This window comes from Mobula birostris, chromosome 15 (genome assembly GCF_030028105.1).
Source record: "Mobula birostris isolate sMobBir1 chromosome 15, sMobBir1.hap1, whole genome shotgun sequence".
Classification (NCBI taxonomy): Eukaryota; Metazoa; Chordata; class Chondrichthyes; order Myliobatiformes; family Myliobatidae; genus Mobula; species Mobula birostris.
The window spans coordinates 5833731-5856413 of NC_092384.1; the positions used below are offsets into that span (position 1 = coordinate 5833731).

The 22683-nt window shown below is 42.6% G+C and overlaps 1 protein-coding gene across 8 annotated transcripts in view; it reads right to left on the minus strand.

Annotated features, from left to right (window-relative positions):
* Positions 1 to 22683, minus strand: part of hydin (HYDIN axonemal central pair apparatus protein) — a 981559-nt gene that overhangs the window by 950807 nt on the left and 8069 nt on the right. The gene's annotated exons all lie outside the window — the stretch shown is intronic.

Below are 22683 nucleotides of genomic sequence, written 5' to 3' on the forward strand. Positions count from 1 at the left end.
TCCACCCCACACCCCAACCCCACAATAGAATCTAGTTGTGCAGACAGATATTTAGTCAAGAATGCACAATAAGTTGTTAAAATTACATCCATATTGCCGGTGATTGCTCTGCAGGAAATGTAGCACAGCCATTGAATCGATTTGCATTATCCACCAATGACTTGGACTGCTATATACCAGTATGATTCCAAACAAAAACACATGCAGTCTTACTTCCATTTAAATTACCTCAATTCATCAGACCTTCCATCAACTGCGTCATAAATATTCACAGCCCAGAAGGAAGTCATTAACCTATTCCAATTGTGCTCTTTCCTAGAAGAACCCAAAATGAACCTTTCTGCCCTACTTTTAATTTTATTTTTGAAAAGTTGCACTAGTTTCTATCTCAACTATTCCTCAAATTATCACAAATTCTCAAACTGTTTAACATTTTTCGTGCCTTGTGGCACATCGGGCATCATTTCCAGCGTGGTTGGAAAGCATGCAAGGAGCCAGCCAGATTCAAGCTCCAGACTATTTGCCTCAAAGTCCAGTGCTGATGCTACAACATCACCGGCCAGCTATGTTTAACGTATAAAGACAATAATTTATGATACTTTGTCAGTGGCTCACTAACAGGAAGAATTAGTGGTTCTCGACATCTTTCTAAAACCTTCAATTCTCATTACTTCAGTAAAGCAGCCAATGTATTCTGCAGTCCTGAAGGGTCTCAGCCTGAAATGTCAACTGTTAATTCTTTTCCATAGATGTCGTCTGACCTGCTGAGTTCCTCCGGCATTTTGTGTATGTTCTAATGCATTCAAAGACCCCACCCATCCCAGGCATTCTCTCTTCTCCCCTCTCCCATCACGAAAAAGGGTCAATAAGCTTCAAAGCGTATATCACTAGGCTCAAGGACAGTTTCTACCCTGCTGATAAAGGAGTATTAAATAGTATAAAAATGGCTTCTTGACCTTACAATATACCTCATTATGGCCTTGCACCTTATTGTCTGCCTGCTCTGCACTTTCTCTGTAGTTGTAACACTATATTCTGCATTCTGCTATTGTCATCCCTTGTACTACCTCAAATTACAGATGTGTTGAAATAATCTCCTGTATATTGATAGCAAGCAAAATGAAGTTTTTCATTGTACCCCAGTATATGTGATGGTAATAATTTACCAATTTTAAATGATACACAGAAATTACAAGCTCAATCAGTCCATAATCCATATTTTTCTCTCCACACTATCAAATGGTTCTAATCACACTCACTCAAACTCTTCATAGAGTTCTCTGAGGAGCTGACCAGGCATATAGATGAGGGTAGTGCAGTGGATGTGATCTACATGGATTTTAGTAGGCATTCGACAAGGTTTCACATGGTAGGCTTATTCAGAAAGTTAGAAGGCATGGGATCCAGGGAAGTTTGGCCAGGTGGATTCAGAATTGGCTTGCCTGCAGAAGGCAGAGGGTGGTGGTGGAGGGAGTACATTCAGATTGGAGGATTGTGACTAGTGGTGTCCCACAAGGATCTGTTCTGGGACCTCTACTTTTCGTGATTTTTATTAACGACCTGGATGTGGGGGTGGAAGGGTGGGTTGGCAAGCTTGCAGACGACACAAAGGTTGGTGGTGTTGTAGGTAGAGTAGAGGATTGTCAAAGATTGCAGAGAGACATTGATAGGATGCAGAAGTGGGCTGAGAAGTGGCAGATGGAGTTCAGCCCGGAGAAGTGTGAGGTGGTACACTTTGGAAGGACAAACTCCAAGGCAGAGTACAAAGTAAATGGCAGGATACTTGGTAGTGTGGAGGAGCAGAGGGATCTCGGGGTACATGTCCACAGATCCCTGAAAGTTGCCTCACAGGTGGATAGGGTAGTTAAGAAAGCTTATGGGGTGTTAGCTTTCATAAGTCGATGGATAGAGTTTAAGAGTCGCGATGTAATGATGCAGCTCTATAAAACTCTGGTTAGGCCACACTTGGAGTACTGTGTCCAGTTCTGGTCACTTCACTATAGGAAGGATGTGGAAGCATTGGAAAGGGTACAGAGGAGATTTATCAGGATGCTGCCTGGTTTAGAAAGTATGCATTATGATCAGAGATTAAGGGAGCTAGGGCTTTACTCTTTGGAGAGAAGGAGGATGAGAGGAGACATGATAGAGGTGTACAAGATAATAAGAGGAATAGATAGAGTGGATAGCCAGCGCCTCTTCCCCAGGGCACCACTGCTCAATACAAGAGGACATGGCTTTAAGGTAAGGGGTGGGAAGTTCAAGGGGGTTATTAGAGGAAGGTTTTTTACTCAGAGAGTGGTTGGTGCGTGGAATGCACTGCCTGAGTCAATGGTGGAGGCAGATACACTAGTGAAGTTTAAGAGACTACTAGACAGGTATATGGAGGAATTTAAGGTGGGGGCTTATATGGGAGGCAGGGTTTGAGGGTCAGCACAACATTCTGGGCCGAAGGGCCTGTACTGTGCTGTACTATTCGATGTTCTATATATTCCTTCAATCCCAGTAAGATATAAATTAAGATTAATCCTTAAGGGTGACACAGTTTCTTCCTCAAGCATTAACCTTGGAGGTGAAATACATGAAATACATGCCCAATCTAAGTGAAGAAATTATGCCTCTCTACGTTTTAAACGTCTCATTTAACCATATCTCCATTGCTCCCAACCAATAGAAACAGCCCAATTCAACTTTACCCATAATTTTTAAAAAATCATTATTACCCATGATATGAATGAAAGAAAAATGTCTCAAGCCTTTCTTCAGATCTCTATTTCCTAAGAACAGGTACATTGTGTTGCACCCTCTCTAATTCTCATACAGAATGCAGCATTCAAGATTGAAATTACCTCATCGTTCCCTCTCTGTTTTGTATTCTATGCATTTTAGGATACATTTCTATTAGTTCAATGTTACTCTTGTCAATCTTAAGTGCTTCTATTAATATGCTATGAACTTATCACTCAAAAATCTTCCAGCTCTTCAACAGCACTAAGGCCATTTCAGACTAATTAGTTATAACAGTTATTTTGTTAAACCTAAAGTGTACACATTTGTACTAATAGACATTCCTTTCTTTTATTTGTCCAACTCAATCACCATCTTGTGACTTCATTTGGATTTCTAAAAAAATTTCCTTGAACTTAATTGCCCTCTTAATGGTCATCAGTGCATTCAGTTAAATCACACTGCCACATCAAATCACAAAAAGAACAAAACCGGAGGGTCTACATAGCATTAAAAAGCACGAGACCAGTTACACCCAATAAAGTCCTTCTTGTGAATATCTGAAGATTTCCATCTAAATTGGGAAAAGCTGGAAGAAAGAGTTGCAAAGTAGAATCAAAGAGTTACAGCATGGAAACAAGCTACCATCTATATCAATGAGCACCCTTCCTTCTGCAGGTAAATTAGAATCAGAATCGGATGTATTATCACCGGCATGTGTCAAGAAATTTGTTAACTTAGCAGCAGTAATTCAATGCAATACATAATATAGAAGTAAATTAATTATTTACCGTATATGTATATTTAATAGATTAAAAATCATGCAAACACAGAAATAATATATAATAAAAAAGTGAGGTAGTTTTCATGGGTTCAATGCCCATTTAGGAATCGGGTGGCAGAGGGGAAGATGCTGTTTCTGAATCGCTGAGTGGGTGCCTTCAGGCTTCTGTACCTCCTACCTGATGGTAACAGTGAGAGAAGGGCATGCTCTGGGTGCTGGGCATCCTTAATAATAGACACTGCCTTCCTGAGACATCACTCCTTGAAGAAGTCCTGGGTACTTTGTCGGCTGGTCTCCAAGATGGAGCCAACTAAATTTAGGACCCTCTGCAGCTTCTTTCGGTCCTGTGCAGTAGCCCCCAAATCCCCATATCCAACAGTGATGCAACCTGTCAGAATGCTGTCCACCGACGAGCCTCTACAGAACATCTATAGATGTTTTTGAGTGTTCTTGTTGACATATCAAATCTCTGCAAACTCCTAATGAAGTACAGTTGCCATCTTGCCTTCTTTATAGCTGCATTGATGCGTTGGGGCTAGGTTAGGTTCTCAGACATCTTGATACCCAGGAACTTGAGGCTGCTCACTCTCTCCACTTCTGATCCCTCTGTGAGGATTGGTATGTGTTCCTTCGTCTTACCCTTCCTGAAGTCCACAATCAGCTCTTTCGTTTTACTGACGTTGAGTGCCAGGTTGTTCCTGCAACATTACTTCACTAGTTGGCATATCTCGCTCCTGTACGCCCTCTCGTCTCCATCTGAGATTCTACCAACAATGGTTGTATCATCAGCAAATGTATCCTTCCTATAGCAAAGCAACCAGACCTGTAGACATTACTACGTTGCTTAACAACATCCTGTACCGCTGTAACACAACATCCCAAACCCTGTATGCAATATCTTCAGAACACCTTCTGCAACACCTGTGTTACCATTTTCAAGGAACTGCAGTACGGTGTAAAAGTCTTAGTTAGACACCCTATATTTTTATCTTCTTTCAGCTGGTATGGCTTTGATCTCAATATCATCTTGGTTGTCTGGACTATCTGGAGAGACAGAAGCAAGTGAAACAGCCAAAGTTTGCAGAAGAACTGTGGCAAGTTCTCCAAAATGCTTGGAACAACTTACCAGGCAACTTTCTTATAAAACTGCACAATAGTATACCTAAGAGAATTGATGCAAACTTAAAGGCAAAGAATGGTCACAACAAATATTGACTTGATTTAGTGTTTTTACAGTTTACCGCTCTTTATAGTATTGTTTACATACTCGGAAGCTTTTCTTTTCCTTATTTTTGAAAGCATCTTCACCTTGCAGACTTTCTTTACATGTGCCTAAGACTTTTGCACAGTATTGTATGTTCCTGAACTGCTAGGTTTTTCTGTTCTGCAACAATCCCCAGGGCCCTACCATTTACAGTGCAGTCCTGTCCTGGTTTATCTTATCCAAATACAAACACCCAGCATTTATCTGAATTAAACATCTTCTGCCATTCCTTAGCCCACTGGCCCAGATGATGCAGAAGATGTTTGGTATGCTTGACTTCATTATGAAGTTATAGCATACAGGGTCTGGAATGTCGTGTTACAGTAGAACAGGATATTGATAGGCAACTTAGTAATATCTACAGGTGTGGTTGCTTTGCTATAGGAAGGATATAATTGTAACCTTACACACATTTCTTTACTGTCCACAATAGCACCAATTTTAGTATCAACCAGAAACTTACTAACCTTGCCACTTGCACTTTCATCCAAATCATTAATATAAATGATGTACAAGAGTGAACCCAACACTGCTGGCACACCACTGTTCATGGGCTTTCAGTCTGAAAATCCACCATCTCCCACCACCCTCTACCACCGAGCCAATATCGTATCCAATTGGCTAGCACCCTGGATCACATGCAATTTTGCCATCCCAGCCTACTAAGTGATACCTTATCAAAGGCTTTGCTAAAGCCTTTCATCTGTCTTCTTGGTCACCTCTTAAAAAATGCAATAATTTAAAGATAATTTAAAACTAGGAAATCATAACCATTAGGAACAGTGGAACTACATTTCACTGTGATCTGCAATTGTGGTATATTACCATTCTACTATTACCTCTTGTACCTAATAAAGTGGCTACTGAGTGTCTGTTTGTGATCTTCTGCTACCGTAGCCCACCACTTCAAGGTTTGACATGTTGTGTATTCAGAGATGCTCTTCTGAACATCACTGTTGTAACACAACAGTATTTGAGTTACTGTCAACTTCTTGTCAGCTTGAACCAGTCTGGTCATTCTCTTCTGACCGGTCTCATCAATAAGGCATTTTTGCCCACAGGACTGCTGCTCACTGGATTTTTTTTTCATTTTTCGCACTAATCTCTGTAAACTCTGGATCCTAGGAGATCATTATCTGAGATACTCAAACCACCCTGTCTGGCACTAACAATCACTCTACAGTCAGAGTCACTTCGATCACATTTCTTCTCCATTCTGATGTTTGGTCTGAACAACAATTGAACCTCTTGATTATGCCTGTACACATTTATACATTGAGTTGCAGCCACATGATTGGCCGATTAGATATTTGCATTAACAAGCAAGTGTACATGTATAATCGTGTGTGCATCAAGGCATAACAGAGCATGGCCAAGTATCCTTAAAAATGAGATGTGGTTTGCATGGGACTAAATGTGTGCTCATATCCTCAACAAAGGCATAGCCCACTATTTGTATGTCAAAGACAAAGCTAAAGTATTTGTAACTTCCAGCCGGAAATGATAAGTGGATAATTCATCTCAGCCTTTCTCTGAGGTCACCAAAGCCATTCTTCGGTCAATTCAATTCACTTACTATCTCTCTGCTCAACATTATATATCTTCAACTCAACATTAGTAAGACAAAGGAGATTGTCATGGACTTTAGGAAGACTAAGCCGGCATTGCTCCTTGTTACTATTGATGGTGAATATATGAATGTGGCGAGGACCTACAAGTACCTGGGGGTGCACCTGGATGACAGACTTGAGTGGAGCACCAACACAGAGGCTGTGTACAAGAAGGGCCAGAGTCACCTCTATTTCCAGAGGGGACTGAGGTCCTTTGGAATATGTAGGCCTCTCCTTCACATGTTCTACTAGTCTGTTGTCACCAGTATAATCTTCTATGCGATGGTGTGCTGGGGCAATGGCATCAACAGGCTTAATAAACTGGTTAGAAAGCCTGGCTCTGTTATAGGAGTCATACTGGACACACTGGAGGCTGTGGTGGAACAAAGGACCCTGTGGAAAATCCTGGCAATTCTGGACAATGTTTCTCACCCTCTGCATGACACCTTGGCTGATCAGAGGAGCACTTTTAGTAATAGATTAAGACAACTGTTGTCCTCACAAGCTTCAAGATCGCCACCATCGTGCCAGTGCCGAAGCATTCCACTGCCACGGGCCTGAATGACTTCCATCCAGTTGCACTCACCCCCATCATTGCAAAGTGCTTTGAGAGACTGGTTCTATCAAATCTGAAACCCTGTCTGCCCCCTACCCTGGACCCCCATCAATTTGCCTATCACACCAACAGGTCAACAGAGGATGCCATCTCCATAGCACTTCACTCTGCCCTGACCCACCTGGACAGCCCCAACTCTTACGTCAGAATGCTGTTCATTGACTTTAGTTCGGCATTCAATACTATGATCCCCTCCAAGCTGATCGCCAAACTTCACCAGCTTAGTATCAGCTCATCCCTCTGCAATTGGACCTTGGACTTTCTGACTAACAGACCCCAATCAGTTAAGTTAGACAACCTCTCCTCCTCCACTCTCACCCTGAACACCAGCGTGCCTCAAGGCTGTGTCCTGAGCCCTCTTCTGTACTCCCTTTTCACCTATGAGTGCATTCCTGTACATGGTTCTAACTCCATAATTAAGTTCACAGACGACACCACAGCGGTTGGTCTGATCAGAGGGGATGATGAGACGGCCTACAGGGACGAGGTTCAGCACCTGGCTGCGTGGTGTGCCGACAACAATCTGGCCCTTAACACCCAGAAGACCAAGGAGATCATTGTGGACTTCAGGCATGCCAGGAGTCACACTCACGTCCCCATCTACATCAACAGAACTGTAGTGGAGCATGTATCAAGCTTCAAATTCCTTGGTGTCCACATTTCCGAGGCTCTCTCTTGGTCCCTGAACTCCTCCATCCTGATCAAAAAGGCACAACAGCACCTTTATTTCCTGTGGAGCATCAAGAAAGCTCACTTCTGTCCCAGGATACTGACAGACTTTTTACCGCTGTACCATTGAGAGCATACTCACCAACTGCATCTCAGTGTGGTATGGCAATTGTCCCATATCGGACCGCAAAACACTCCAGCGTGTGGTGAAAACTGCCCAGTGGATTATCGGCACCCAATTGCCCACCATTGAGAACATCTACCATAAACACTGCCTGGGCAGAGCGAAAAGCATTATCAAGGATGCGTCTCACCCTAACCATGGACTTTCTACTCTCCTCCCATCCGGTAGGTGCTACAGGAGCCTCCGCTCCCGCACCAGCAGGCACAGGAAGAGCTTCTTCCCTGAGGCTGTGACACTGCTGACCTCCCATCACAGCACTAAGCAGTATTGCATCCGTATTGTACTGTCTCAGTACTTTTATATTTGTGTGCTGTAGCACTTTTTTAATTCACAGTTATTTTGTAAATAACACTATTCTTTGTATTTCTGGTCAAATGTTAAATGCATTTCATTGGCTTTGTATCTGTACTCGGCACGATGACAATAAAGTTGAATCTAATCTAATCTAAACTGTGCTGCTCTAAAGAGAGTTATGTGAAATCATTCTTACCCTTGGCCATTAGCTGTTTATGGTAACTTATTTTTTATTCTTTCTACTTCTCTTCTAATATTTACAGTATATCTGTGCACTTGTAATGCTAATTGACACTGTAATTTCCTTTGGGATCAATAAAGTATCTATCTATCTATCAGGAAATGCCTGAGGAAACTGAATACAGCAAAGATTATGGGACTTGATTATCCTGGCTGCAGTGCTGATAAATTGTGCACCAGACTTTGCCTACAAATGAGCAAAAAAAGCTAAGTTCCAGAAATAAAATCTAACCAACTGCCCTTGACAGCAACAAAGCATTTGAACAGTGTGGCAACCAGAGGAGATTCACTTGGATGGTGACTGTGTTTCATTTACGAGAATGAGCTGTGTGTTTCCTTGTTGTTTGGAGGCTGAGGGAGATCTGATAGACATATACACAAGTTATGGAGGAACAACAAAACAGTAGATGTTAAGAATTCTTTTCTCCTTGGAGAGGTGTCTAAAACTTAATGGCATAGGTTTAAGTTAAGGGGTAAAAGGGGACACAAGCAAAAGCTTTTACACCCAGCAGGTGGCTTGAATCTGCAGTGCACTACCTGAGTGAGTGGAAATGGCAGCTACACTCACAGCATTTAAGAAATATCTGGATAAGCAACTGAACCATCAATACAGAGAAGGATACAGACAAAACACTGGTAAATGACAATAGAATAGAAAGGTACTTGATGATCAGCATGGACATGGTGGGCAATGAGGTCTACACATATCTACACTGTATGATTCTGTCATAACAACATTCTCATAGATGCTGATAAGTGACAAGCAATAAACCATACAAGTACAAAGATGTGACCATCACCTATGGCATAATTCAACAAAATTACTATCATCAAATCACCCACCATCAATATCCTGAGTCACCATCATTCAGAAACTCAACTGGATTAATCATACAAATGCCACATTTAAAAACAGCACATCAGAAGCTGGGGGGTCAGCAGCAAGTAACTTAGCAAAAACTTTCAAATATCCAAAAGGCATATTTAACTACTCTCAAACTGAAAGAATGCATTAGAAAAGTGCAGAGTTCAAACTCTCGAAGCTTTGCAGAATCTCGGATACATTTCAGCAAATCCAAACATGCAATTTCAGTTCAGCTAGTCCCTTGACCCCTCCCCTTAACCTGGCAAATACTTATTTTGAAGTAGTTAAATAATTAATTCCCTTTAAATGACATTATTGAAGCTGACTCCACCACCCACACTTTAACCCAATGGTGCATTCCAAACCTTCGCACTCACTTCATATATAAAAATATATAAAGAGCTGCATTAATTTCAATGCAAGGAGTGTTGTTGGAAAGGCAGATGAGCTCAGGGCATGGATCAATACATGGAATTATGATATTGTGGCCATTAGGGAAACTTGGTTGCAGGAGGGGCAGAACTGGCAGCTCAGTATTCCAGGGTTCTGCTGTTTTAGACACGACACAGTGTAAGGGATTAAAGGAGGAGGGGTGGCATTATTAGTTAAGGAAAATGTCATGACAGCCCTCAGTCAAGACAAACTGGAGAATTCATCTAGTGAGGCATTATGGGTGGAACTGAGGAGTAAGAATGGTATGACCATGTTAGTGGGGCTATGTTACATAACACCCTACAGACTGCCAGATTTAGGAGGAACAAATTTGTAGAAAAATTGCAGACTGTTTCAAAAAACATAATGTTGTTATAGTAGGTGATTTTAACTTTCTGCATATTGACTGGGACTCCCACACTGTAAAAGGACTAATGGGATAGAATTTGTCAAAAGTGTTCAGGAAAGTTTCCTTAATCAGTACAAAGAAGTCCCAATAAGACAGTGTGTGACACTTGATCTCCAATTAGGGAATGAGACAGGACAAGAGACAGAACTTTGTGTAGGGGAACACTTTGCACCAAGTGATCATAATACCCTCAGTTATAGGTATGGAGAAAGGTAGGTCTGGTCTGCAGTTTGAGTTTCTAAATTGGAGGAAGGCTAATTTTATGGTATCAGAAAGGATCTAGCAAGTGTGGATTGGGATCAGACTGTTCTCTGGCAAAGGTGTACTCTGGCTAAGTGGAAGCCTTCAAAAGTGAAATTTGAGAGTAAAAAGCTTGTACGTGCCAGTTAGAATAAAAGGTAAAGATAACAGACTTATCAAGAGATACTGAGGCCCTGATTAAGAAGAAATGGAGGTGCATTAGGGTATTAGCAGGTAGGAACGAGAGGTGCTTATGAGTATAAGAAATGCAAAAGAACACTTAAGAAAGAAAATAGGGGGGCTAAAACAAAGTATAAGGTTGCTTCTAAGGGATTCTACAGATACCTTAAGAACAAGGGACAAAATTGGCCCTCTGGAAGATCAGAATGGCACTCTATACATGGTGCCAAAAGGAATGGGGAGATCTTAAATTGATGTTTTGTATTTATATTTACACAAAAGACAGACATAAGAGTCTATAGAAGTGAAGCAAAACAATAGCAAGGTCAGAGACCCTATACAGATTACAGAGAAGAAGGTGTTTGCTGTCTTGAGTATTATTGGAAGGTATTCTAAGGGACCAGATATATGAGTATTTGGATAGACATGGGCTGATTAGGGATAGTCAGAATGGCTTTGAACATGGTATGTCATGTCCAACCAAACTATTTATAGAGTTTTTTTAAGAGAGTTACCAGGAAAATTGATGAAGGCAAAGCAGTGCATGTTGCCTACATGGAATTTAGCAAGGCATTTGACAACATCCGACATGGGATGTTGATCAAGAAGTTTCAGTTGCTTGGTATTCAAGATAAGCAAGTAAATTGGATGAGACATTGGCTTTGGAGAAACCAGAGATGTTTCCCTCTCTGACTGGAGGCCTGTGACTAGTGGAGTGCTGGGTCCATTGTTGTTTGTCATCTATACCAAAGCGAAACCCAATAGCATGAATGGAAGAGATGCTTCACTACCAGATGTACTCAATGCCTTCTGTGCCCACTTGGAAAGGGAGAATATAACTACGAATGCACCTCATGACCCTGTGATCTCTGTCTTGGAAGCCGATGTTAGGCTGTCTTAAAAGACCCTCACAAGGCAGAAGGTCTCGATGGAGTATCTGGTAAGGCTCTGAAAACTTGTGCCAACCAAATGGCGGGTGTATTCAAGGACACCTTCAGCCTCTCACTGCTATGGGCAGGAATTCCCATTTGCTTCAAAAAGGCAACAATTATACCAGTGCCTAAAAAGAATAATGTGAGCTGCCTTAATGACTATCGCCCAGTAGCACTCACATCTACAGTGACAAGATGCTTTGAGAGGTTAGTCATAACTGGACTGAACTCCTGCCTCAGCAAGGACCTGGACCCACTGCAATTAACCTATCACCACATCAGGTCAACGGCAGATGCAAGCTCAATGGCTCTTCACACGGCCTTAGTCCACCCGGACAATACAAACACCTTTGTCAGGATGCTGTTCATCGACTATAGCTCAGCATTTAACACCATCATTCCCACGATCCTGATTGATAAGTTACAGAACCTGGGCCTATGTACCTCCTCTGCAAATGGATCCTTGACTTCCTAACTGGAAGACAACAATCTGTGCAGATTGGTGATAATATCTCCTCCTCGCTGACAATCAACACTGATACACCTCAGGGGTGTGTGCTTAGCCCACTGCTCGACTCTCTATATACACATGACTATGTGGCTAGGCATGGCTCAAATACCATCTATAAATTTGCTGATGATACAACCATTGTTGGCAGAATCTCAGATGGAGATCAGAGGGCGTACAGGAGCGAGATATACCAACTAATGGAGTAGTGTCGCAGAAAAACAACTTTGCACTCAACGTCAGTAAGACTAAAGAGCTGATTGTGGACTCAGGAAGGGTAAGACAAAGGAACAAATACCAATCATCATAGAAGGATCAGAAGTGGAGAGAGTGAGCAGTTTCAAGTTCCTGGGTGTCAAGGTCTCTGAGAATCTAACCTGGTCCCAATACATCAATACAGCTATAAAGAAGATAAGACAGCGAATATACTTCATTAGGAGTTTGCAGAGATTTGGTATGTCAAGAAAAACACTCAAACACTTTACTAGATATTCTATAGAGGCTCATCTGTGGAGAGCACTCTGACAGGCTACATCACTGTCTGGAATGGGGAGGCTACTGCACAGGACTGAAAGAAACTGCAGAGGTTTGTAAATTTAGTTGGCTCCATGATGGCACTAGCCTACAAAGTACCCAGGACATCTTCCAAGAGCAGTGTCTCAGAAAGGCAGCATCTATTATTAAGGGCCCCCAGCACCCAGGACATGCCCTTTTCTCATTGTTACCATCAGGTAGGTGGTAGAGCAGCCTGAAGGCACACACTCAGCGATTCAGAAACAACTTCTTCCCTTCTGCCACCCGATTTCTAAATGTACATTGAACTCGTGAACACTACCTCACTTTTTTAATATATATTATTCCTGTTTTTGCATATTTTTAATCTATTCTAATATACATATACTGTAATTGATTTATTTATTTCTTCTGTATTATCATGTATTACATTGAACTGCTGCTGCTAAGTTAACAAATTTCACGACACATGCAGTGATAATAAACCTGGTTCTGATTCTGATCTGGTTGGTAATGTGGCTACTGGAAGAGCAAATCTGCAGATGACAGCAAGATTGGGGGTGAAGCGGACAGTGAGAAAGGCTACTATTTCTTGCAAACGGATATGCATCAGCTGGAAAAATAGGTTGAAAAATGGCGGATGGAATTTAATTCAGACAACTACAATTTGTTGTACTTTCATAGGACCAACCAAAGTAGGTCTTACACAATGAACAGTAGGGCACTGAGGAGTGTGATAGAACAAAGAGATCTGGGAATACAAGTCCATCATTCATTGAAAGTGGTGGTGGCACAGGTAGATAGGGTCGTAAAGAAGGCTTTTGGCACACTGGCCTTCATAAATCAAACTGTTGACTACAGGAGATGGAACGTTAAGTTGAAGACCATGTGAGGTTTACAAGGAGGTTGCTGGGATTGATGAACCCAAGTAATATGGAAAGATTGTTTTGGTTAAAACTTTATTCCTTGGAATATAGAAGATTAAGCGGAGATTTGATAGAGACATATGAAATTATGAGGGGTATACATAAGCAAGGTTTTTCCACTGAGATTGGCTGGAGTTACAGCTAGAAGTCATACAGTAGGTTAAGGGTACAAGTTTGAAAGTTTAAAGGAAACATGAGGGGAAACTTCTTCACTCAGAGGGTCGTGACAATGTGAAACGAGCTGCCAGAGCAAATGGCGCACTTGAGCTCGATATCACCATTTATCTTTGGATAGGTACGTGAATGGCAGGGTTATGGAACTTGCATACTTGACAATAAAATGAACCTTTGGAACTTTTGAACCTATGAAGGCTTTGCAAGTCCAAGTGCAGTTCGATAGGACTGGACAATTTAAATTAGTTTGGCACTGACTAGATGGGCTGAAGGGCCAGTTTCTGTGCTGTACTTTTCAATGACACCATGACTATACTTTCTTCAGTTTTTTTTGATACTTCATCATTTACCGTCAATCTATAGATTTTGACCCTACCACCAATAGACCAGTTTCTCCTTGCCCATACCTTAATGATTTTAAACATGAGATTCCCTCAATTTTCTCTGTTCCAAGAATATAAGGTTCTCCATCCTATCTTCTTTCCTGTGATCATTCCAGTAAATATATTCTACATCCTTATTAAAGTCTTCACATCTTTCTTAAACTGTGTGCCCGCAACTGAGTACAATACATACTTCACTTATATAAAAAATGGTTAATAAAGGAAAACCAAAAAAAACTGTAGATGTGGCAATCAGAAGTTGCTGGAAACATGAGGGTTCTTTGACCTAAAGCATTAACTCCCTTTCTCTTTGCATGACGCTGCCTGACATACTGACTATTTTAAGCAATTTCTGTTTATGTTTCATTTTTTAATAACAGTTCTTCCTACTACATTCCTGCCCTCTCCACTAACCTATACCCGAGAAACCCTTCTAAACCTCCAATTTAGCAAGATCAAGATCGACAACACCCTGGCGAAGCTACTGACCCAGCTGGAGACCACCGCGCCAGAACTGCTTCTTAAAATACGGACCGCACCTGGACCCAGACGCTTCTCCAGAGTGACCACCGTAAAGCCCCGTTGGTGGCCATCCATAGCTGCCGGAAGTGAGGCCTCCGCCGCCAACCTAGGAAATCAAGCCCGAGGCCCAGCTGGAGCGGAGGCCTCCGCAACCGTGACTCGGCTTAAGGACTTGTTTCAGCAAGAAGCCCGGCCATCCGGGATTAAGTGTCGGCTTCGGGGCCCGACCCAATCGACAGCCCGGGCCCCTGGCAGCTGGCAGTGGCAGTGGAGCCTCCCCCATTACTCGGCCCGATCCGGAGCGCACGACAACGCAACCCACCGATCGATTCCCATGGGATGCATCCACCTACCTCAAAGAGCTGACAACAACACACTGCATCGATGGAAACTTGGAAAGATGCACTATTTACCGAGGAAGCGTGGGAAAAGAGCTGGGTTGCTGGTCAGATTGAAGCTGAGGGGCTTCAGGGTCACTGTGCCCATCATCCGACTAGCTAATGTGCAAGCCATAGAGAACAAGGTGGATGATCTTAAAGAGAGACTCACCTACTGCAGGGAGATGCAGAACTGCTATGTATTCTGTTTCACCGAGGCCTGGCTCTCCCCTGCCACCCCCGACTGTGCCATCCGACCGGAGGGATTTTCAATCCATCGGATGGACCGTACGGCGTCTTCAGGCAAGACGAGAGGAGGTGGTGTCTGCCTACTGATCAACACTGCGTGGTGCTCGGACACAGTGGCACTGACAAACTCCTGCAGCCCGGAACTGGAACACGTGTCAGTGAAGTGTCGTCCCTACTATCTGCCATGGGAATTCACCTCAGTCATACTGACAGTGGTCTACATTCCCCCCCCCCAGGTGAACGTGGAGTGTGCTCTGAACATGCTGTATGCCAACATCAGTGAACTTGAGACCAGGTATCTGGAGGCTTTAATCATTACAGCTGGGGACTTTAACCAGGCCAACCTCAGAAAGGCGCTGCCAAAGTTATACCAACATGTCTCCTGCCCCACAAGAGGCCCAAATATACTTGACCACCGCTACACAGCAATCAAGGATGCCTACCGTTCCATCCCACGACCTCACTTCAGAAAATCGGACCATCAGGCCGTACTCTTTCTCCCGGCTTACAAACAGAAACTGAAGCGGGAGGTCACGGTGTCAAAAGTAGTGTCGCGTTGGACGGAGGAAACGGAGGTCCTCCATGACTGTTTTGAATCGGTGGACTGGTTAGTATTCAAGGACTCGGCAGCTAACCTCGATGAGTATGCCTCTGCTGTCACAGACTTTATTTGGAAATGTACGGAGGACTGTGTGTCTTGCAATACGATCTGGGTATTCCCTAACTGGAAACCTTGGATGAATTATGAGGTCAAGTCCCTTTTAAAGGCTGGAGCTGCGGCTTTTAGGTCCGGGGATACCAGTCGCTACATGGAATCCAGGTGTGAACACCGGAAAGCCATTAAGGGCGCCAAGAGGCAATATCGAGCCAAGTTGGAAGTCCAGGCTAACCAAAGGGATGCCAGTAGACTATGGCAGGGTCTAAATGAGATCACTGGGTGCAAAGAAAAGGCTGGGAATATCAACAACTGTGGCGCTTCTCTTCTTGATGAACTTAATGTATTCTACACAAAATTTGAACAGAAGAGGAGCGTCCCACTCCCTCTGGATGAACCAGACCTGGTGGCATCGAGATTCATCGTCACCGAGGAGGACGTCAGAAGGGCCTTCCTGAAGATAAATCCAAGGAAGTCGACGGGCCCAGATGGCGTCCCATGACGGGTTCTCTGGGCCTGTGCAAGCGAGCTAGCTGGAATGTTTGCTGAGTGTATCAAAGTGATTGTGTAAATGATTGTGTAACCAAGTTTCCATCAAAGTCAATATATAAGTTTGCTGATGACACAACAATTGTAGGCCGTATCTCGGGTAATGATGAGTTTGAGTACAGAGAGGAAATTAAGAACCTGGTGGCATGGTGCGAAGACAATAACCTATCCCTCAACGTCAGCAAGACGGAGGAATTGGTTGTTGACTTCAGAAGGAGTAGCGGACCACACAACTCAATTTCAATCGGTGGTGCGCAAGTGGAACAGGTCAAAAGCTTTAAGTTCCTCGGGGCCAATATCACAAATGACCTGACTTGGTCCAAACAATCAGAGTTCACTGCCAAGAAGGCCCACCAGCGCCTTTACTTCCTGAGAAAACTAAAGAAATTTGGCCTGTCCCCTAAAATTTTTATAGGTGCACCGTAGAAAGCATTCTTCTAGGGTGCATCACAACCTGGTATGGAAGTTGTCCTGTCCAAGACTGAAAGAAGCTGCAGAAGATCGTGAACATGGCACAGCACATCACACAAACCAATCTTCCGTCTGTGGACTCACTTTACACCGCACGCTGCAGGAGCAGTGCTGCCAGGATAATCAAGGACACGACTCACCCAGCCAACACACTTTTCGTCCCTCTTCCCTCCGGGAGAAGGCTCAGGAGCTTGAAGACTCGTACAGCCAAATTTGTTAACAGCTTCTTTCCAACTGTGATAAGACTACTGAACGGATCCTGACCCGGATCTGGGCCGTACCCTCCAAATATCCGGACCTGCCTCTCAGTTTTTTTGCACTACCTTACTTTCCATTTTTCTGTTTTCTATTTATGATTTATAATTTAAATTTTTAATATTTACTAATTTTAACTATTTTTAATGTTTTTAATATTTAATATTTGTAATCCAGGGAGTGGGAAGCACAGAATCAAATATCGCTGTGATGATTGTACATTCTAGGACCAATTGTTTGGCGACAATAAAGTATAAAGTACATTTATTTATTTTTCAGGGTATGGGAGTTGCTATCAAGCCTAGCATTTATTGTCTAAGCCGATTGTCTTTAAGTAGCTGATACTGAGCCATTTTATTGAATATCTAACATTTTTCCAGTAGATAGTCCAACAATATTGAGTGGCATGGAGTCTGACAGTTTTGAACCAGTGACAAGGACACCATTTTAAAGTCAGGATGGTGTATGATTGAAGAGGAACATATTGGTTATTATGCTGTTATATATCCGCTGCCCTCATTCTTCATCTGGTAAAGGTTGTATATTTGGGAGATGTTGTTAATGTTTCAAGAAGTGGCAGCCTGAATGGAGACCATTCATCCAACATGCATTTGATTTCACCAATATAGAGCAGATCATTTTGTGAACACCAAATGCCATTTATTGAATTGGTAGAAGAGCATGTGAAAGGCTACTTCATCCTGACCTTCCAATAACCTGTCACTTTATTTGATAGTCCTCCTCTGATTTTGCCTTCAATCCTCTGTGTTGTTCCAATAAGACCCAGAGTAAACTCAAGCAACAGCTTCCAACAATCCTTGTTACAATCCTTGGGACATAATCCTTGAGTTTAATATTCTCAGATAGCCCTCTCCCCCATGTAGCTTTCTTTATTTCAATTTTTTTATATTTCTATTTGTCTAGTTATCACTTTACTCCAAATGCTTGTTTTCAATGTCCTTGTTAATTTGCCAGCTTTGGTCCGCTCCCTGTCATAGATATTCCCTCTGTTCTCACCACGTCCCACGCTCTGTAAATTAACATGCTTGTCTTCTCACTTTTCTCATTCTATTGGAGGATCTTGATTCTATTTCTCTCCCCTCTGATGTTGCTTCTCCTGCTGAGTGCCTTCAGCATTTTCTGGATTTTTGTACTTCCAGTATCTGCAGCTTTTCTAATAACTGGAAAAACTGTGTCTGCCCTGTTGCAGAGATAGCACATATTGTGTTGAATGAGTCGAGCACATTGCCTGCAAGATATGATTCCCTGAAGACAACAATACCAGGCTGTTATCTGACAAGCTGTTAAACAGTTCTCTCAATTTATACGGCAACCCCCATGTGTTTCAGGGGTGAACTCCGAGATGTGAACTGGGCTATGAGCAATTTTGCCTAAATCGGTATTGGGTTTTATTCATTTTGTTTCAGAGGGAAGTTATAAATCAGGGTCTGGGTCACAGATAAGCAAAACGAAGCTGGGATGCAGATTTCCTCTCCTCAAGGCCATGATTGAATTGAATAGGTTTCTTTGACAATCTGTAGTTTCAAGACAATCATTCCGAATACAATTTCAGATTATCAACTGATCTAAATTCAACAATTACAGTACTGAGACTTGGACTTCAACCTATACTGTAAGCAGTCTTCTGTAGTACTAGTCTGGTGATAACCACTGCACATCTTGCTCTTGAAGTACATCCCTCTATCTTATCAATTCTGGTATACCAAAAGCTTTTTTTGTTTCTTAGCCTACCTTGTCACAATCAACAAATTATCTATAATTTATCCAGATCTATCACTTCCTGTACTGTCCTTATTTCCTGTCAAGATGGCACCAGCGATCAACACGACTAATGGCGATAACCCGTGGACAGTTCACAAAACTACTTCTTCTCCTCCTCCATCTTTTAAATATACTCCTACCACTAAACAATTGGAGCCTGCAATGCACATTTTGATCTGTTTTTGGGCCGACTGAACGACCCGGTGCCTTTGCTGTTCTGAAGGAATTCAACATAGTTGAAAGCACTGTTGGGAATGGATATGATGGATAACGAATCCGAGATCGGCTCCAATTCTCGACCAACACGCCAATTAAATCATCAAACAAGACTGAAATCAAAGAGGACAAGAGCAGAAAGTGAGCAGGTGTTCAGCACCATCTGTTGCTTTTGACTGTCTCCCTCTCCCTTACCACCGCTGGAGGAAGGTGCAGGAGCCTTGGGTGTTGCACAAGGTTTAATCAGCACTGTTTTTTGGATTCAACTCATTTTTCGAGGACTCTGCAGTTTCTGGTTTCTGGTTATTCCTTTTCTCATCGCTATTTTGCACAAACTTGATGAAGGCAGACTGGCTCTGCAGCAAATGACAGAACTGAACTGAACTAAAGTGAACATTCCTACTCTTTCAAATGACACAGCACTGAACTGAACTGAAATGAACATTCCTGCTCTTTCAAATGACACAGCACTAAACTAAACTGAACATTCCTACTCTTTCAAATGACACAGCACTAAACTGAAGTGAACATTCCTACTCTTTCAAGTGACACAGCACTAAACTGAACTGAACATTCCTACTCTTTCAAATGACACAGCACTGAAATGAACTGAACATTCCTACTCTTTCAAGGACTCTGCAGTTTAATGTTTAATATTCTGTGTATTACTCGTCATTCTTTGCCACTTGTGCGGTTTGTCCTTATTTTTGTGTGCTGGGTGTTTGATGTTTTCTTTGAACAGGTTCCATGGTGTTTTTTCGTTCCGTTGCTGTCTGCGAGATGAATCTCGGGGTTGTATTCTGCATACAGTGTATACTTTAAAAAAATGTACTTTGAACCTTTGAAGAAACTTTTCTACCGAATTTTAGCAAAGAACATTTGTAATACTGGTGTATAATGAAATATTGACTGAAACTTTCCACTTGCTACAGGGAAAATTTAATCATCGGGAAAAGGGCTGATTGCCAATGGATATCAAGGTTATTCTAACAGAAAACTTTTATGCATCTGCTGCTTCCATCTTTGCAGAATTTTTCTATGACAAGTACGTCCATTCTATGCCCTGAGGCTCAGGTCCCCACAAGTGCTTTCGATATACCAGGATCCCAGTTTCTGTGTTCCCTTTCGATGCTGGAAAATATATTGACCTACTTACTAAAACTGATTAAAAGTGTGGTGGAGTATTAATAAGAATAAAATGCAGTAGTTCAAAAATTTTGTTTGCTTGTGTTGTCTTTACTCACTTATAACTACTGAGAGGTTGAGTGTGATGAGCACTCCCAGATGTTTGAAATTACTTACAGTTTCCACTGCTGTGCCGCCAATGTAAAAGGGAGTGTGAGTGGTGCTGGTTCTCCTGAAATAGATACCCATGTCCTTTGCCTTGTTGACATTAAGAAACAGGTTATTTATTTGACATCAGGTCACAAGTTCTTCCACCTCCACACTGTAGGGCATCTCATCGTTGTTGGTGATGAGCCCCACCACTGTCATGTCATTGGCAAACTTGACAATGTGATTGCTCGGGTGTTTGGCTGTGCAGTCATGTGTAAGCAAAGTGCACAGCAATGGGCTCAGCACACAGCCCGGTGGGGCAGGGACCAGTGTTGAGGACCATGGTTAAGGAGGAGCGGTTGTGCATCCTGACTATCTAAGGTCTCGTAGTGAACTCTAACAACCAGTTGCATAATATTTCTCCATTTTCCGCATGAACCTTCACCCAGCATGTTTCCATTCATTTCATCAAGCTGTCTATATCCTCCTGAAAGTCATTACTATCTGCTTGGCAGTTTGCTAGCCATCCAAATTTTCTGGTATCTGCAGATTTAGAAATAGTGTCCCGAACACACAAGTCCAAATCTCTAATATAGGAACAGCAAAAACCTAGAGCACAATACAGTCCCTTCAGCCTACAATGCTGTGCCGAACATGTACTTACTTTAGAAATTACCTAGGGTTACCCATAGCCCTCTATTTTTCTAAGCTCCATGTACCTGTCCAGGAGCCTCTTAAAAGACTCTATTGTATCCACCTCCACGACCGTCACCGGCACCCATTCCATGCACTCACCACTCTGCGTAAAAAAAAACTTACCCCTGACATCTCCTCTGTACCTACTTCCAAGCACCTTAAAACTGTGCCCTCTCATGTTAGCCATTTCAGCCCTGGGAAAAAGCCTCTGACTATCCACACAATCAAAGCCTCTCATCATCTTATACACCTCCATCAGGTCACCTCTCATCCTCCGTCGCTCCAAGGATCTTCTCCAACAACTTGCCCATCACTGAAATAAGACTCATTGGTCTATATTTTCCTGGGCTATCTTGACTCCTTTTCGTGAATAAGGGAACAACGTCTGCAAACTTCCAATCCTCCGGAATCTCTGCCGTCCCCATTGATGATGCAAAGGTCATTGCCAGAGGCTCAGCAATCTCCTCCCTTGCCTCCCACAGTAGCCTGTGGTATATCTCATCTCATCCCGATGACTTATCCAACTAGATGCTTTCCAAAAGCTCCAGCACATCCTCTTTCTTAATGTCTATATGCTCAAGCTTTTCAGCCCACTTTAAGTCATCCCTGCAATCGCCAAGGTCCTTTTCCATAGTGAATACTGAAGCAAAGTACTCATTAAGTATCTCCGCTACGTCCTCTGGTTCCATACACACCTTTTCACTGTCACGCTTGATTGGTCTTATATCTCACATTTAATCTTCTTGCTCTTCACATACTTGTAGAATGCCTTGGGGTTTTCCTTAATCCTGCTCGCCAAGGCCTTCTCATGTCCCTTTCTGGCTCTTCTAATTTCATTCTTAAGCTCCTTCCTGCTCGCCTTATAATTTTCTAGATCTCTATCATTACCTAGTTTTTTGAACCTTTCATAAGCTTTTTACTTCTTGACTAGATTTTCAACAGACCTTGTTCACCATGGTTCCTGTACCCTGACTCATTGGAACATACCTGTGCAGAACTCCACGCAAATATCTTCTGAATATTTGATACATTTCTGCCATACATTTCCCTGAGAACATCTGTTCCCAATTTATGCTTCCAAGTTCCTGCCTTATAGCTTCATATTTGCCCTTTCTCCAATTAAATGCTTTCCTAACTTGTCTGTTCCTATCCCTCTCCAATGCTATAGTAAAGGAGATAGAGTTGTGATCACTATCTCCAAAATGCTCACCCACTGAGAGACCTGACACCTGATCAGGTTCATTTCCAAATACCAGATCAAGTACAGCCTCTCCTCTTGTAGGCTTATCTACATATTGCGTCAGGAAACCTTCCTGAACACACATAACAAACTCCACCCCATCTAAACCCCTTGCCTGGGGGAGATGCCAATCATTATTGGGGAAATTAAAATTTCCCACCACGAAAACCCTGTTATTATTGCATCTTTCCAGAATCTGTCTCCCTATCTGTTCCTCGATGTCCCTGTTACTATTGGGTGGTCTATAAAAAAACAGCCAGTAGAGTTATTGATCCCTTCCTGTTCCTAGCTTCCACCCACAGAGACTCAATAGACAATCCCTCCACGACTTCCTCCTTTTCTGAAGCCATGACACAATCTCTGATCAGCAGTGCCACACCCCCACCTCCTTTGCCTTCCCCCATGTCCTTTCTGAAACATCTAAAGCCTGGCATCCTAAGTAGCCAATC